The sequence below is a fragment of the Oryctolagus cuniculus genome, chromosome 4 (genome assembly GCF_051225735.1).
Source record: "Oryctolagus cuniculus isolate XC-2025 breed Fujian yellow rabbit chromosome 4, ASM5122573v1, whole genome shotgun sequence".
Classification (NCBI taxonomy): domain Eukaryota; kingdom Metazoa; phylum Chordata; class Mammalia; order Lagomorpha; family Leporidae; genus Oryctolagus; species Oryctolagus cuniculus.
The window spans coordinates 100,899,486-100,917,102 of record NC_142870.1 but is presented as its reverse complement, the minus strand read 5'-3'; the positions used below and the strand labels follow the sequence as shown (position 1 = coordinate 100,917,102).

The window sequence follows — 17,617 nt, the reverse complement described above, 5'->3', positions numbered from 1 at the left end:
TCCATATGTTTTCTTTTTCCATGTGTCTCTCTTTCTCATTGACCTTGTACTGTTCTTTTGGTTAGAGGAAGCTAAATTTTAAACATGACTGCTTCTCTCTGCATATTGCAACTTAATCAAGTAGCACATCAGGCAGAAACTGATAGAAATCAGGACTGATAAATGGTGCTGGGTACAAGAAGGACCTGAGGGAGGTTTACTTGAATATTACTTTGAGAATTGGCACTTTTATTTTTCTTTTTACAATTGTAATTGTCCTACAAATGAAAATCCTTTCTTTAAATTTTAATTAGTTTTTAACAGATTCGATGTGCTTTGTAGATAAAATTCTAAGGACATAATGATATTCTTTTCCTCCCTCCCTCACCCCTCGCTCCCAATGTCTCAATAAAAATCCTCTGAAAAATTCCAAAACCAAAGTTGTTTTCACCAAGCTATACATTACAGCAAAAATTTGGAAGCCACTTCAATATTCACAATAGAAAATCTGCTAAATAAATCTTGGAATGCAATATATCACTTAGCACACTAAAATGCTTTGCCATAATATTCACTGGAAAAAGCAAGTGAAAAATTGCATAAAAACTATGATTACTGCCACAAAGTTTTTCATTTCCTTATTTTCCATATGCTTCATAATATGTTATGTTACCTAAATTATGGGGGAAATAATTAAATTGTATTTAAGTAAAATGGCAGGTCAGAGGGTGACTAGTGTTTGTACAAAGTCCTAATCTGCATCCTGAAACCAGTAAGATTAACTGGAAATGTACTTCCTTTGTTCATCTTTAGGTTTTTACCCCCTTTTTCTTAAGGCTTAAAGGCTCATATTATTTTTCATTTGCTTCCAATTGGAATCATCTTTCAGCAACCTCTTTAACACTCTAAAATGTTATCATTTTAAAATACTATATTTATATGTAATTTTTTTCATTTCCTTTATTTAAGAAAGTCCACTAGCAATGAGCACAGAAGGGTGGAGATTACGTTACATTTTTTGTGCTCTGTATTTACTACTCACATCTTCCTGTTGAACTGATCCCTTATTTATCCTTTTAAAAGTTTGTATAATGGCCGGCGCCGGGGCTCACTAGGCTAATCCTCCGCCTAGCGGCGCCAGCACACCGGGTTCTAGTCCCTGTTGGGGCGCCGGATTCTGTCCCGGTTGCCCCTCTTCCAGGCTAGCCCTCTGCTGTGGCCCGGGAGTGCAGTGGAAGATGGCCCAGGTGCTTGGGCCCTGCACCCGCATGGGAGACCAGGAGAAGCACCTGGCTCCTGGTTTTGGATCAGCACGATGCGCCAGCCACAGCGCACCGGTCGCGGCGGCCATTGGAGGGTGAACCAACGGCAAGAGGAGGACCTTTCTCTCTGTCTCTCTCTCTCTCACTGTCCACTCTGCCTGTCAAAAATAAAAAAAAAAAAAGTTTGTATAATAAGTCTACTTCGTCTGATACACCTGTGAGCAAGCTACTCCTGCTCAGGGAACTCGGAGCCTCTGAAGCCAAACCCAGTGATTGCCCAGAGACCCACCTACAACCACACCCTATAGTGCAGTAACAGAATTCCCGCAGTCATAGCACGCAGGGCTCCCACAGGGGAGCAGGTGATCCACTCTCCTGAGCCTCCCCATGAGCCTGCTGCAACCATGGAGAGCGCCAAGGCGTCCCCAGAGCCCGCTGCCTGTGGCTGTTCTGCTTTCACGTTAGGGGAGGAGAGTGCCCCACAGGCTTAAATGGGTGTCCTGCCCTCTGCCAACCCTCTAGGCCAGATTCAAAGTCAGTAGGGGTCATGGATTTTCCCTCAGATAAAATCCCCTCCCTGCAGCACATGAGCCAGGGCTGCCTACACCCCCCTGATGGTGCTGGTGCCTCTTCCCTGGCTGTTGCTGGGAGCCTTTGTGGAGCCAGATGGGAAGCAGGCAATGTGCTCTCTACCACAGGGTTAGGTGGGCACCCCGCCCCAGCTAGCACTCCAGGCCGGTCTCAAAGTGAATGTGGTCTGCAAGGTTCTCCCCTGGGCAGTATCAGCAGTGACGCAGGTTGCCTCCGACTCCTTTCACTTCTAGGAAGCTGGTGCCTCCTCCTGACTGCCTGACTTAAACTGCAGAGCGGGGGAGGTGAAGGAAGCAAGGGGGGTCTCCTGACTGAAGCCCAGCAGTTGCTCAGAATGTAGTCAGCTCCCCAGGCCAAAATAAAAGTCAGTGGGTGATTGTGGAGTTCCCTCTCAGCCAAAACTCCAAGCAGCAGGGGGCTGCTTGAGCAATTTCTTCCCACCTTGATGTGGTAAAATGGCAGCTTGCAACCAGCTGGTGGCTGAGCCACATGGCTGCTTGCAGCAGTGTCTCTGTCTTCTCTCCTCCTGTCCCACAGTCTTCTTTATTTTATTTCTCTGTCAAAAATTTCTGTTAGGCCTCTGGAAATGTGGTCCTTCCTTTGTTCTTTTCACTTCTTGGGGCAGCTGAAATCGGTATGTCTGCACCCTATTCAGTAATCTTGGAATTCCAGTTTTTACTAAGTAATGAACTGATATAAAATGAATGTCATGGGTATTAACATACAAAGAATATTATGAACATCTGAGTACCCATCATTTAGCTTAAACAAATACAGCAATCAGAATTTTTGAAATTCTTGAGGATGCTTTCCCAATATCAACCAACTCCTTATCCAACTCCCCACCCAGAGAAAACCACCATTCTGAATTTTATACTTATCATTTCCTTGTTTTTTGCAATAATTTTATCACATTTGAGTCTTTAAACAATATATTGCCTACTTCTGAATATTTGGAGACATTAAATGAATGGAATCAACCTATATGTATATGCAACTTGCTTTCTTATGAAATATCACACTGTTGATGAGTAGCTGTAGTCCATTTTCTCAGCTGTATAGTATGCCATTATACAAATACACTACTATTCATTCATCTAGTCTAATGTTAATGGACATTGCATTATTTACAGTTCTCTGAAATGCTGTTATAGTACTTCTTAGTCACTCCCTGTGCATGCATACATGCAGTTTTTAGGTCTATATGCCCAATATAGAAACATTGGTTCAAAAGTATAGAGTATCAAATTTATGAGATAAAATGCTATTGCTTCCCAAAGTAGTAATTCTTATTGCTCTAAGTCTTACTTAGAGTGTTCAGATTTTTAATTTTCATCAAAGCAGATGGTATTATGATTTTAATTCTCACTTTTCAGATTATTAATATGATAGAGCCTATTCCCTTGGTCCTTTTCTGCAACATGATGATTTAAATATTTTTGTCCATTTTTCTATTGGATTAGCTCTTCCTTTTTGATTTGTAGCCATTCTTTAGAAAAGTTTATAGTAATCTTCTGCCATATGTAGACAAATAGCTTCTCCTAGTTTGTGCCTTCTCTCTTCATTTTCTTTATGATGTTTGTTGATAAACATATGTCATTTAGTTTAAGGTATTCTAATTTAGCAAATCTTTTGAACATTCCAAATTCCCCTTCTATTCAGATTTAAAAGAACGTCTTAGATAATTTTCTAAATGTTTTATTACTTTACCTTTCACAATTAAGTCTTTAATCATGGACAATAAATTTTTGTGTCAGTGTGAAATAGGCATCCAAGTTTTTCTAAATAGTTAGACATTTATTGGACAGTTTATCTTTTCCCCATGTAACTAAAGGCACACATGTGGTATACAAGACATTCCCATATCTGCATGTATATGTTCCTAGACTTCTACTCGGTTCTGTTGATTAATTTTTTCTATCTCAAGTACCACTCTTGAGTTTACAAACTGTAGTATTGCAATATATCCTGATATCTCATAAGGCAATTCACCAATTTTGTCCTTTTGTAATCAGAAATTTATTTACTATTATTACTCGTTTGCACTTACATGTGAATTTCAAAATCAGCTTGATAAGTCACCATATATTACTTCCAAAAAGATCCAAAACATCTCTCAGGGTTTTTACTGAAAGTTTTTTAAATCTAACAGTTAATTTAAATCTAACAGTTAATTTGTGGTATTTTTTTTTCTTTTTTGTTCCCAGAAACCTCTTATTTAAGGAATACAAACTTCATACATTTCATAATTGTAACTTTAGGAACATGGTGATTCTTCCCACTGTATCCGCACTCTCACCTATTTTCCCACCCCTCTTTCTCCACCATGTCCTATTCCCACTCTCATTTTTCACTAAGATCTATTTTCAATTAACTTTATACACATGATTAACTCTATGTTAAGTAAGGAGTTCAACAAATACTATGGGGGGAAAACTGTTCCTCAACAGTTGAGACAAAGGCAGTTCAAAGCCATTTCTTCTCAAAGTGTTCACTTCTACAGATTGCCTTTTAGGTGCACTATTAGTTATCACAGGTCAGGGAGAACAGGTGGTATTTGTGCCTTTGGGACTGGCTTATTTCACAAAGAATGATGTTTTCCAGTTTCACTTAATTTTGTAAATGACTAGATTTCATGTTTAACACTGTGTAGTATTCCATGGTGTTCATATTCCATAATTTATTTATCCAGTCTTCATTGAGAGGCATTTAGGTTGATTCCATGTCTTAGCTATTGCAAATTGTGCTGCAGTAAAGATAGAGATATAGATGACCCTTTCATATGCTGATTTCATTTACTTTGGGTAAATTCCCAGGAGTGGGATGGAGGGGTCATATGGTAGGTCTTTATTCAAATTTCTGAGAGATCTCCGTATCGTCATTCATAATGGATTTACTAGCTTACATTCCCACCATAGGTGGGTAAGGGTACCATTTTCCTCACATCCTCACCAGTATTTGTTGTTTGTTGATTTCTGTATAAAAGCCATTCTAACGGGGCTGAGGTAAAACCTCGTTATGGTTTTGATTTGCATTTACCTGATGGCTAGTGATCCTGACCATTTTTTCATGTGTCTGTTGGCCATTTGGGATTTCCTCTTTTGAAAAATGCCTGTTTAAGTTCTTTGCCCATTTCTTAACCAGATTGTTTGTATTATTGCTGTTGAGTTTCTGGATCTCTTTATATATTTTGGTTATTAATCCTTTATCAGTTGCATAGTTTGCAAATAATTTCTCCCATGCTGTCAGTTACCTCTTCACTTTGCTGAGTGATTCTTTTATAGTACAGAAGTTTCTAAATATGATGTAACGTCATTTGTCAATTTTGGCTTTGATTGTGCCTCTGAAGAGCTCTTTTCCAAGAACTCTATGCCTATGCCAATGGCTTGCAGGGTTTCCCCAATATTCTCTAGTAATTGATGGTATCACATCATAGATTTAGGTGTTTAATGCATTTTGAGTGGATTTTTTGTTCAAGGTGTAAGGTAGGGGTCTTGCTTCATATGTCTGCATATGGAGATCTAGGTTTCCCAGCACCATTTGTTGAAGAGACTGTCCTTGTTCCAAAAATTGATTTTAGCTTCTTTCTCAAAGATAAGTTTGTTGTGGATGCACAGATGGCTTTATGGCACTTGTATTCTGTTCCATTGGTTTTTGTACCACTACCAGGCTGTTTTGATTATAATTGCCCTTTAGCATGTCTTGAAATCTGATATATTGATGCCTCCAGCTTTGTTTTTGCTGTATAAGATTGCTTTAGCTATTTGGGGTCTCCTGTGTCTCCATATGAATTTCAGCATAATTTTTCTATATCTGAGAATGTCCTTGGCACTTTGATTGGAATTGCGTTAAATCTGTAAATTGCTTTTGGTACTATGCACATTTTGATGATAATTGATTCTTACAATTAATGAACACGGAAGAATTTTCCACAGTTTTGGATCTTCTTCTATTTCTTTTTAAATGTCTTGTAATTCTCATTGTAGAGATCTTTGACATCTTTGGTTAAATTTATTCCAAGACATTTGGTTTTTTATAGTTACTGTCAATGGGATCAGTCTTAGAAGTTCTTTTTCAGCTGTGGCATTGTCTGTGTATACAAAGGTTGTTGATTTTTGTGTATTGATTTTATATCCTGATACCTTACCAAACTCTTCTATGAGTTCCAATAGTCTCTTGGTAGAATCCTTTGGATCCCCTATATATAGAATCATGTCATCTGCAAAGAGAGATGGTTGGACTTCCTCATTCCCAATATGTATCCCTTTAATTTCTTTTTCTTGCTTAATGGCTCTGGGCTAAAACTTCCAGGATTATATTGAATAGCAATGGAGAGAGTGGGCATCTTTGTCTGGTTCTGGATCTCAGTGGGAATGCTTCCAACTTTTCCCCATTCAATAGGATACTAGCCATGGGTTTGTCATAAATTGCTTTGATTGTGTTGAGGAACGTTCCCTCTATACCATATTTGCTTAGGGTTTTCATCATGAAAGGGTGTTGAATTTTATCAAATGCTTTCTCTGCATCTATTGAAATAATCATATGGTTTTTTTTTTCTTCAGCTTGTTAATGTGATGTATTACATTGTTTGATTTGTGAATGTTGAACCATTCCTGCATACCAGGGATAAATCCCACTTAGTCAGTGTGAATGATCTTTATAATGTGTTGTTTGATTCGATGGGCATTTGTTGAGGATTTTTGCATCCATATTCATAAGGAAAATTGGTCAGTAGTTCTCTTTCTCCGTTGTAACATTTTCAGGTTTAGGAATTCAGGTGATGCTGGCTTTGTAGAAAGAATTTGGGAGGATTCCCTCCCTTTCAACTGTTTTAAATAGCTTGAGAAGAATTGGGGTAGAATTCAGCAGGCCTGGGCTACTGGGCTTTTCCAGTCCTGGGCTTTTCTTTGTTACGAGGGTCTTTATTATTGTTAATTTCTGTCTTGGTATATTGTTCAGTCTCCATGTGTTTGCATATGTTCTAGAGATTCTTGAATTGTTGATTTCCAGCTTCATTCCACTGTAATCAGAGAAGATGCATGGTATGATTTTGACTTTTTTTTAATTTGCTGAGACTTGCTTAATGGCCTGGCCTGTTGTTTATACTAAAGAAAATTCCATGTACTGGTGAGAAGAATGTGTATTCTGTAATTGTAGGATGAAAAGTTCTGTTAAGTCAATTTGGCATATAGTGTCAGCTAACTGTTATTGCCTTGCTGATTTTTTCTTTGGTTGATCTGTCCATTGCTGAAAGTAAGATTGAAGTCTCCTCTTACTATTGTATTGGAGTCTGTGTCTCCCTTTATATCCATTAACATTAACATTCCTTTTAAAAAGCCAGGTGCCCCATAATTAGGTGCATATACATTTATTATAGTCATATCTTCCTGTTGAAGTGGACCCTTAATCATTCCATTGTGTCTTTATTTGTCTCTTTTAACACTTATTTTGTTAAAGTCTATGTTGTCTGATATTAGGATGGCTACACCAGCTCTCTTTTGGTTCCTGTTAGCATCAAATATCTTCTTCCGTCCTTTCACTTTCAGTCTACATGCATCTTTGTTGATGAGATATATTTCTTAAAGGCAGCACAGACATATTTTTTTTTTCATTCAGCTAGTTTGTATCTTTGAACTGGAGAGTTGAGGCAATTTACATTCAAGGTGACTATTGTTAAGTAATGACTTTGCACTGTGATTTTTCCATAAATATTCCTATTGTGGGCCAGCACCAAGGCTCACTTGGCTAATCCTCCACCTGCGATGCCGGCACCCCAGGTTCTAGTCCCGGTTGGGTTGCCGGGTACTAGTCCCAGTTGCTCCTCTTCCAGTCCAGCTCTCTGCTGTGGTCCTGGAGAGCAGTGGAGGATGGCCCAAGTGCTTGGGCCCCTGCACCCGCATGGGAGACTGGGAGGAAGCACCCAGCTCCTTGCTTCAGATTGATGCAGCACCAGCCGTGGCAGCCATTAGGGGAGTGAACCAGTGGAAGGAAGACCTTTCTCTCTCTCTCTCTCTCTCTCTCTCTCTCACTGTCTAACTCTGCCTGTCAAAATTTTTTTTTTTTAATTCTTGTTGTTTACTTTGGATTTCCTTTGTACTTTTGCTGGGAGATTTTCTGCCTCCACCTTCTTTCATAGTGATGCCTATGTTTCTGAGTTTCTCACCAACAAAGATACATGCAGACTGAAAGTGAAAGGATGGAACAAGATATCCCGTTATAACAGGAACCAAAAAAGAGCTGGTATAGCACATCTTTAGCACGTTTTGTAAGGCTAGATGGGTGGTGTCAAATTCTTTCAATTTCTGGAAGGTTTTTATTTCACCTTCATTCATAAATGAGAACCTTGCAGGGTCCCATATTCTGGGTTGACAGGTTTTTTTCTCTTAAGCCTTGGAATATATCTCACTATTGTCTCCTAGTCTGTTTGATGTCCCTTTCTTTTCAAAATTAGGAAAGCTTTTTGTAATTATTTTACTAAAAAGGCCTTCTAAGACATTCTCTCTTTCTACACCTTCAGGAACTCTTAAGACCCACATGTTGGGTATTTTATAGTATCCCATGGATCTCCAACACTGTTTTTTAGTTTTCTAATTTCCTTTTCCTTTTTTTGGTCTAATTATAAAATTTTCAGAGATTTGTCTTCTTTCCTTTCTTCTGCCTCACCAATTCTGTTGTTAAGATTTTCCACCACAATTTTTCTTATTTTTTTAACTTTTATTTAATAAATATAAATTTCCAAAGTACAGCATATGGATTACAATGGCTTCCCCCCCATAACTTCCCTCCCACCCCCAACCCTCCCATCTCGTGCTCCCTCTCCCATTCCATTCGCATCAAGATTCATTTTCAATTCTCTTTATATACAGAAGATCAATTCAGTATATATTAAGTAAAGATTTCAACAGTTTGCACCCACACTGAAACACAAAGTGTAAAATACTGTTTCAGTACTAGTTATAACATTAATTCACATTGTACAACACATTAAGGACAGAGATCCTACATGAAGAGTAAGTGCACAGTGACTCCTGTTGTTGACTTAACAAATTGATACTCTTGTTTATGGCATCAGTAATCCCCCTAGGCTCTTGTCATGAGTTGTCAAGGCTATGGAAGCCTTTTGAGTTCACCAACTCCGATCTTATTTAGACAAGGTCATAGTCAAAGTGGAAGTCTAGTGGCTAAGATTCCATCATATTTTTTTTCTTTTTTTTTAACTTTTATTTAATGAATGTAAATTTCCAAAGTACAGAATATGGATTACAATGGCTTCCCCCCCATAACATCCCTCCAACCCGCAACCCTCCCCTTATCCACTCCCTCTCCCCTTCCATTCATATCAAGATTCATTTTCGATTCTCTTTATATACAGAAGATCAATTTAGCATACATTAAGTAAAGATTTCAACAGTTTGCATCCACACAGAACATAAAGTGTAAAATACTGTTTGAGTACTCGTTATAGCATTAATTCACATTGTACAACACATTAAGGACAGAGATCCTACATGGGGAGTAAGTGCACAGTGACTCCTGTTGTTGACTTAACAAATTGACACTCTTGTTTATGGCATCAGTAATCACCCTAGGCTCTTGTCATGAGTTGCCAAGGCTATGGAAGCTCCCTGAGTTCACTGACTCTGATCATTTTTAGACAAGGCCATGGTCAAAGTGGAAGTTCTCTCCTCCCTTCAGAGAAAGGTACCTCCTTCTTTGATGACCCATTCTTTCCACTGGGATCTCACTCGTGGAGATCTTTCATTTAGGTTTTTTTTTCCCCCAGAGTGTCTTGGCTTTCCAGATTCCATCATATTTTTATTTGTCTATTGAATTCTTCATTTCTAATATTTTGTTTTGATTTCTCTCTAAAATCTCAATTTCATGATAAAGATTTTCACTCATGTCATGTATGGGTTTTTTTAGTTTGTGGATTTCCTTCTGATTACTTCTAAATAATCCTATAATCAATTTTTTTTACTGTGTTTCTGGCATTTCTTCAGTCTCTTTATTTTCACCTTCTAGTTTGAAGTATTGCTGTGTCCCTTTGGGAGCATGATGTTGTCTTTCTTTTTCTTTTTTTTTTAATTTTTATTTAATGAATATAAATTTCCAAAGTACGATTTATGGATTACAATGGCTTCCCCCCCATACCGTCCCTCCCACCCACAACCCTCCCCCTTCCCACTCCCTCTCCCCTTCCATTCACATCAAGATTCATTTTCGATTATCTTAATATACAGAAGATCAGCTTAGTATACATTAAGTAAGGATTTCAACAGTTTGCTCCCACACAGAAACATAAAGTGAAAAATAATAGATGATTTTTTTTAAATGATGATGAAATCAGATCAGACCTATTGTCATGTTTAATCCCAGTGAGAGTCAAGTTGGGAGTTGATAATTTCTTTCTTTTTTTTTTTTTTTTTTTTTTTTTACAGAGGATCAGTTTAGTATGCATTAAGTAAAGATTTCAACAGTTTGCACCCCCATAGAAACACAAAGTGAAATATATTGTTTGAGTACTCGTTATAGCATTAAATCTCGATGCACAGCACATTAAGGACAGAGATCCTACATGAGGAGAAGTGCACAGTGACTCCTGTTGTTGACTTTACCAATTGACACTCCTGTCTATGGCATCAGTAATCTCCCTATGCTCCAGTCATGAGTTTCCAAGGCTATGGAAGCCCTCTGAGTTCTCCGACTCTTTTTCTTTTTCTTGAATTTCTAAATTTATTTTTAGGAATTTGTAGAGATATATTTTTCCCTGCGATGGCTTTTTGTATTTAAGCTATGCCTATATGGATTAGTGGAGTGTCTGCTCTTTCAGTGAATACCCAGAGGTGTGTGGTGGGCGTGTCAGGGAGCTCTGTTCAGTGCTCCAGGGCGAGGGGAGTGTCCAAGGTGACTCCCAAGTTTGGCATGGTAAATCTCTCTCTTTTTTTTTTTATCAGCATGGAGGTTTGTTTAGCTCAGTTGACGTAGTCTCACATCCACCCCCCCCTCCTCCAAGGAGACCAATGCCTCAGTGCTAGCCCCAGTGGTACAACATTTACTGCACTGTCACAAGAACCACACAAAGTCCAGTCCTCGGTGTGAGTATACATCCTGCAACAGTGACCTTCACCAGGGAATCAGGGAGCTCCAAGCATATGGAGCTGCCCACAGTGACTCTCCAAGACCTAGCCACACCCTGCATCCTCACATGCAGCCATAGTGTTTTCACAGTCACAGCACACAAGCCTCCCACATTTTCAAGCACTCAGCCCCCTGTTAATTCTCCCAGCCAGATTCAGGCATCTCTTCTCCGTGCTGGGCACCTGGACACAAGCTGGCACAGCTGTTACAAGTGTCCAAAAGGACACCAGCCCACTCTCAGCTAGTTACAAGACACTGGTGCCAAGTGGTCAGGGAAAGAGAAACACGCCTGCTTTTCTTTCCTCAAGGTTGGCAGGTACACTGTCTCCCACAGAGCTCTAAGCCAGACTCATGCCAGTCTCTTCCTGCAGCTCTCTTGCCAGTGGCTTGGGCTGCTGCAGTCTGGTCTCATCTCATTACCCAAAGCTGCTGCTGAGGCTCTCAGCTGCTGAGGTCCTGAGTTGCACGAGTCCACATCCTCCACATAGGTCCACAGTGTCCCTCTAATTTGCATGGAGTTTCTTCTGCCATGTTCTCCCAACTGTTCCCTGAGATTGCACTCTTTCCACATTATTTTTTCTTCCTCTAGACTAGAGCAGTAAGCTCCCTCCCTATTCTGCTATCTTGGTGCTTCTCCAATTCTTCACTTCCAATTCTTATCTTCCCTCCTCTTTAAGACACCAATTAGCTCCCCCCCTCTTACTTCTCTGGCAACTACAAAGTCCTTTGTAGACTTGTCTTCCTGCCCTTTCCATGTTATTTACCCAAGCTGTCTTTTGTTTTCTTTGACAACTCAAACAGCCTTACTGAAACCCAAAATATGAGTTGTTAAGTCTGGACAAAAATAATGCCTAGTTCTAAAAATCATCATCTTTTCCACCACTTTTTTTTAACCCCTCTTTTATGTAGTGCAAGAAACACAGGGAGAGTTTCAAAATTAGTCTCTTTGCCTGCAGATGTAAACCTTTCTAAACAACCAATCACACCAACTTGAGATCTTGCTCAAGAACATATCTAATCACAGTAGTCAATTAAATTCTCTTACTGTCCCTTCTAATTTCAGAAGATATCCAAGCTCTTTTATCTTTGGCTCTAGCCCATCTAACCAGCTTACTGTCTGCCATAGCCCACCCACCACATCCTGGAATCCTCAGCTACCCCTAATCTCTCAAATTCTGCCTGCATATTCTTCACCTTCAATTGTTTGCTCATCTAAGATGCAATTAAGTTTGTCACAAGATCCTTAACCATCACCACTTAAATCAAGGTATGGCTACATAAATCATAGCCCTGGGTCAGTTCATCACTGAATGTCCATTTTAAGGAATTTATGATACAATGATAGCTAATTTTCCTTAAGTCAATTTGCCAAAAAAAAAAAAAATCATTTGCCAATCATTTTGATGAATTTATCAAATTTAGCTTTGTATCAAAACTTTGTATAGTCATTATAATCCTACACAGCTCTATAATGATCTACATTAAATGAGTTACCAGGAACCAAAAAGATTACAGGAACTGGGGCCTTCAGACTTTCAGCCTCTGAAGCCATTTTCGGCTCCTCTGTCTTTTCCTCTCTGTGTCCAGGTATCAGTTGCTTTGTTTCCCCTTCTTTTTGATCCCTAATAATCCCTGGACCCCTATTTCATATGTGCTCTCCTGCTCTCTCTGTTCCTTTTTCTGCCCCTGGGTTATTCCACTTCTTAGACCAGGAGAACAGGTTGCGCGTTTGACTGATTCTGCTCTTCAACCTCCCCCTAGATCCCTCTTATTGCAATAACAGCACCAGAACAGAGACAAATTAAGCATTTAGAAAATGATATCATCAAGACAAATTAAAAACTGTTCAGATAAAACTTCACAGAAACTTCAAAAAGCCATTCAAAGTTTCTATCCAAAATCAATACTATAAGTTTATGACTGAATAAAAGAAGCAAATTTTGGTTAATTGATTAGGCTGGTATATCCATCAAAGTGGTCATAATGTAAAATTTGCTGCAATAATGTCAATGATACTAAAATGTTAGCAAAACATCAAATGATTCTAAAAATGATTTGAAATCAATAGAAACTGTAGAATCTGAAAGTCTTTTTCATGAAATGCTAAAACATCATTATATCAGAATATATTTGCACATATTCAAAAAATGTAAGTATGAATATATTCATTAGAATATATTTATAAAGGGACTCAGGCTCCCTAAGAAACAGCTTTTTAGAAAATCATATTGATCTTAAGATGCTGCCAAGAAGAATTTATATTCATAAGAATATATTCTTTATGAATAAATGTATTCTTAAATTTAAATGTATTCTTGAACAAATATAGTCTTAAACTATTCAGAAGGAACATTTATTCACATTTCTCTACTATATTTGAAACAATACTCCTTAAAATAAATATTTGCTAAATTTGTAAGTACAGTAAAGTGGGTAAATTATTCATTTGTGAATGGATCCTTCAACAAATTGGCTTTGGTGGATTCACCATTCAGTAACTGATCCTTTGGCAAACTGGGCCTCAGCATGTTAGCTTGCTTCCCTCTTGTACACCTCTCCAAATACTCCCACTGCCCTGCCTTGTCATGGTTGATATCTCTCTCAACTCCTTCAGGACATCGAGTCTTATTCACTTTGTATCCACAGAATTTAGCCCTGTGTACTTCATTTTATAAATATTTTTAAAATGTTGACTAATAAATAAATGAATGATGTTATCCTGCCTTAGACTGAATACTTTGCTCCCTATAGGATAGACACCAAGGGAAACTGAATTTAAATGGGGGAAGGCCAAGGAGAAAGTCTTTCGTGCACTTTTTGCTCTTTACATCCACATCTGTACATACAGTTTCATAAATAACTCACATACGAATTAATGATAGCCTGAGCCCTAATATCAAACTTAAGAAACTATATGAACATGAGGATTGACCTAAAATTGTACTGGTTTGACTGTTGTGTGGGATAAAAATGAAGCTTTATTGAACAACTGCTAATCTTTTGCTTACAAGATGTTTATCACACTGACTTTCCCTATCTTTGGATTTGCCCTGTAGATTTGTTAATAACCCACATTCACCAAAAGGATTTGGGCAGGATGTTTCTTTTATATGTAGTAAAGATTGAACACACATAGTATTTGTTATTGTCAACATGTATAAATGTTGAGTTTTATTTGCCATATTGATTTGTGGCTCACCATGAAACCAATACTGCCTTGAATATACTGTCTTGCCAAGAAATGCCAAGGCTAGATCTGCTTCAAACTTTGTCAAATTCCTTTTCTGTGCCTACCTTCCACACAACACTGAATTTTTTGTCCTGCCCCAGATTCATTTGTGCTCCTGAAGTCTCTACTTCAGTAAACTGTATCAGCCTTATTTTTCTTTTTTCTCATAATCACCACATCTAACCCTCACCTTCTTGGGTAGATTCGTAGAAAAGAGACCCAAAGAGGCAAAGGGAGATGAAATAGCTACTCTGTTAATAGTGCCACCTTAACCCCCAAAGTCCAAGGTTTCCTAAGATGAAGGATGATACTTAGACCTGATGCTCAAAATAGAGCTCATGGCCCATCCACCTTGCTTTGAACACATTCTGGTGTACCCAGAGCCACCTCATATGCCTATTCAGTCTCAGGCCATGGACGATCACTTCCCCAGTTAGGGCTTAGGACCTGGACACTAGAAGAAAGACATATCAGACTTGTGCAATGACAAATACAAAAGGATTTTTTTTAAATTGTGCCACACGTGAACAATGACCTTCAAATTCACCTAAAGGATAGAATTGCCCTCTGACTATCAGGTTCTGGTTGACCTCACCAGCCAGATTAGTCACTTTTCCATCTTAGTTCAAGACACTAAATTTGTAGGAAGGAAGTCTACAAACGTACAGTCAGCTTCTCCTTCCTTACATGGCAAGGTCAGCAAAAGCCTCTCTGGAGTCTGGAATAATACGGAATAAGAATCCTGCCTTACTGTTCTCCAACACTTCCCCAAGTCATGCTCACAAAGCATCGGAATGTAACTCTAACCTACATCCTTTTTCTCATTTCCTTATCATGCCCTGTATTCTATCAATCACCAAATCCTCAAGTTTCATCTCCTAGATATTTCTCCATAAATCCTTGCTCTTTATCCTACCTTGATCCTGGTTCCAGTCCTCATCATCCTTTGCCAAAACTACCATAACAATCTCATAGTCCTTCTCTCTGAGTTAAGTCCTGTACCATTCTCTTTTTTTTAATTTTTATGTGTTGATTTGAGAGACAGAGAGACAGCCAGAGAACTCCCATTTGCTGTTTACTCTCCAAATGTTCACAATGGCTGAGGCTGGGCCAAGACAAAGCCAGAAGTCTGGAACTTAATCCAGGTTTCCCATGTGGCAGAGGGGAACCTAATCACTTGAGCTATCACTGCTCCGAGAGTCTGCATTGTCTGGAAGCCAGAGTGAGGAGCCAGGGCCAGAACCCCAAAACTCCAATATGAGACAGGGGTATCTTAACTGCTAGGCCAAAGGCCTACCTTTCTTGTCCCATTTGTAATATAATATCCACACAACAGCCAGAGATCATTCTAACACTTAGTTCTGACAACATCACCCTGTGACAGCTTCCCATTAGCTATAGAATAAAGGCCAAGTTCTTCAGAACGTACAAAACCTTTCATGGCATACCCACCTTTCCAAACTTACCTCCCTGTTTCACCTGTCCCACATTCATCCAAGCAACATTAAAATATTTGTAGTTCTGATATGCACCATGAAATTGCCATTCCCTATACTTTTGTTCATATGAGCACTTCAGTGTGTAATACCCTCCACTGCTTGTCCCATTTGGTTAACTGAATCAGAATTGATGGAAATATTTAAGGCGTTATTCTCCCAAGATGCCTTCTCTAACTTCAACCTCTGTTCCTTGTCTGACTCCCTCAGGTAGAGAAATTGCCCACCTTTTTCACCTCTTCTCCTCTCTGAAACTAGCTTCATCAGTGCACTTTCCTTCTGACGTTCATGTTCATTTTCATGTCAGACTTCCTACCTTGCTATTGTTCTCCAGTAACAAGAGGGTCCTTCCCTCAAGATATATTTATTCTGGCCGGTGCCACGGCTCAATAGGCTAACCCTCTGTCTGCAGCGCCGGCACACCGGGTTCTAGTCCCGGTCGGGGCGCCGGATTCTGTCCCGGTTGCCCCTCTTCCAGCCCAGCTCTCTGCTGTGGCCAGGGAGTGCAGTGGAGGATGGCCCAAGTGCTTGGGCCCTGCACCCCATGGGAGACCAGGAGAAGCACCTGGCTCCTGCCTTCGGATCAGCGTGGTGCACCGGCCGCAGTGCGCCGGCCGCGGCGGCAATTGGAGGGTGAACCAATAGCAAAGGAAGACCTTTCTCTCTGTCTCTCTCTCTCACTGTCCACTCTGCCTGTCAAAAAAAAAAAAAAAGATATATTTATTCTATAATCTTCCAAATCATTGGTTCATCCTCCATTTATCCATTAATTCAACCACTATCTATTGATTAATTCCATAGCTATAGCCCACCCTACTCACCTACTTTTCTTTTGCTGGGTAATATCCTGATTTCCCAGATGCCCTTGGACTGGGTGGAAACCATTCATCTCCCTTCTTCTGTATACATTCCACAGCATGCAAAAAACATTTGTTAACTATTTTCAAATTGTGATGTGTTTCTAAGTTACCCATTTGAATCATTTTTCTATGTTTCTTGTTCTGGTGACATAACAGATTGATCATACTTCATTCTTTTATGGGTATAGACTGACATAAGTGTTGTATGTTTGACAGCCTAAAACTGGGAAACTATGATACTACTATTCCCTTCTTGCTGGCTTTGATCTGCAGGAAAAGCAGACATCAAAATAAATACACATTTATAAATAATATTAGTTGGCCGGTGCCGTGGCTCAATAGACTAATCCTCTGCCTGCGGCGCCGGCACACCGGGTCCTAGTCCAGGTCGGGGCACCGGATTCTGTCCCGGTTGCCCCTCTTCCAGCCCAGCTCTCTGCTGTGGCCCGGGAGTGCAGTGGGGAATGGCCCAAGTGCTTGGGCCCTGCACCCCATGGGAGACCAGGAGAAGCACCTGGCTCCTGCCAGATCGGCGTTGCGGCCATTGGAGGGTGAACCAATGGCAAGAGGGAAGACCTTTCTCGCTCTCTCTATCTCCCTCTCACTATCTACTCTGCCTGTTAAAAAAATAAATAAATAAATAAATAATATTAGCAAAGTGACATCTGATTATCATTTTACAATAGGTCTTTGAAACTATTCAGTCTCTACCTGTCTCTTCCTACTCCAGAAGTCTGCCTGCCCACTGACTTTGGCTGCTAACGGGCACTTACGCTTTTATGCATAAGGTCACTTTGAAAAAGATTTGCTGCAAATGCTACAATCTCAAAAAAAAGTCTCAAAAACGAATAAGGAAACTTCGATAGTAGATGACTGCTGGTTTATGCAAGTCAAAGGAAGAGCAGTCACTAAACCAGAGGCACTGGGCTTGGGAGATGGAGAAATGGGAATATGAGTTCTTTGAATCTCTAGAAATGATCAAGAGTGAGTGAGGGTCAGAGGAAGCCAGGAAGAACATGGCTGTGAAAGATCATGAACAGATTTCTACTTAGCTATGATTCC

General features: G+C 39.6%; 1 protein-coding gene across 3 annotated transcripts in view; it reads left to right on the top strand.

The window, feature by feature from the left end:
* Positions 1–17,617, top strand: part of KCNMB2 (potassium calcium-activated channel subfamily M regulatory beta subunit 2) — a 412,195-nt gene that overhangs the window by 370,486 nt on the left and 24,092 nt on the right. The gene's annotated exons all lie outside the window — the stretch shown is intronic.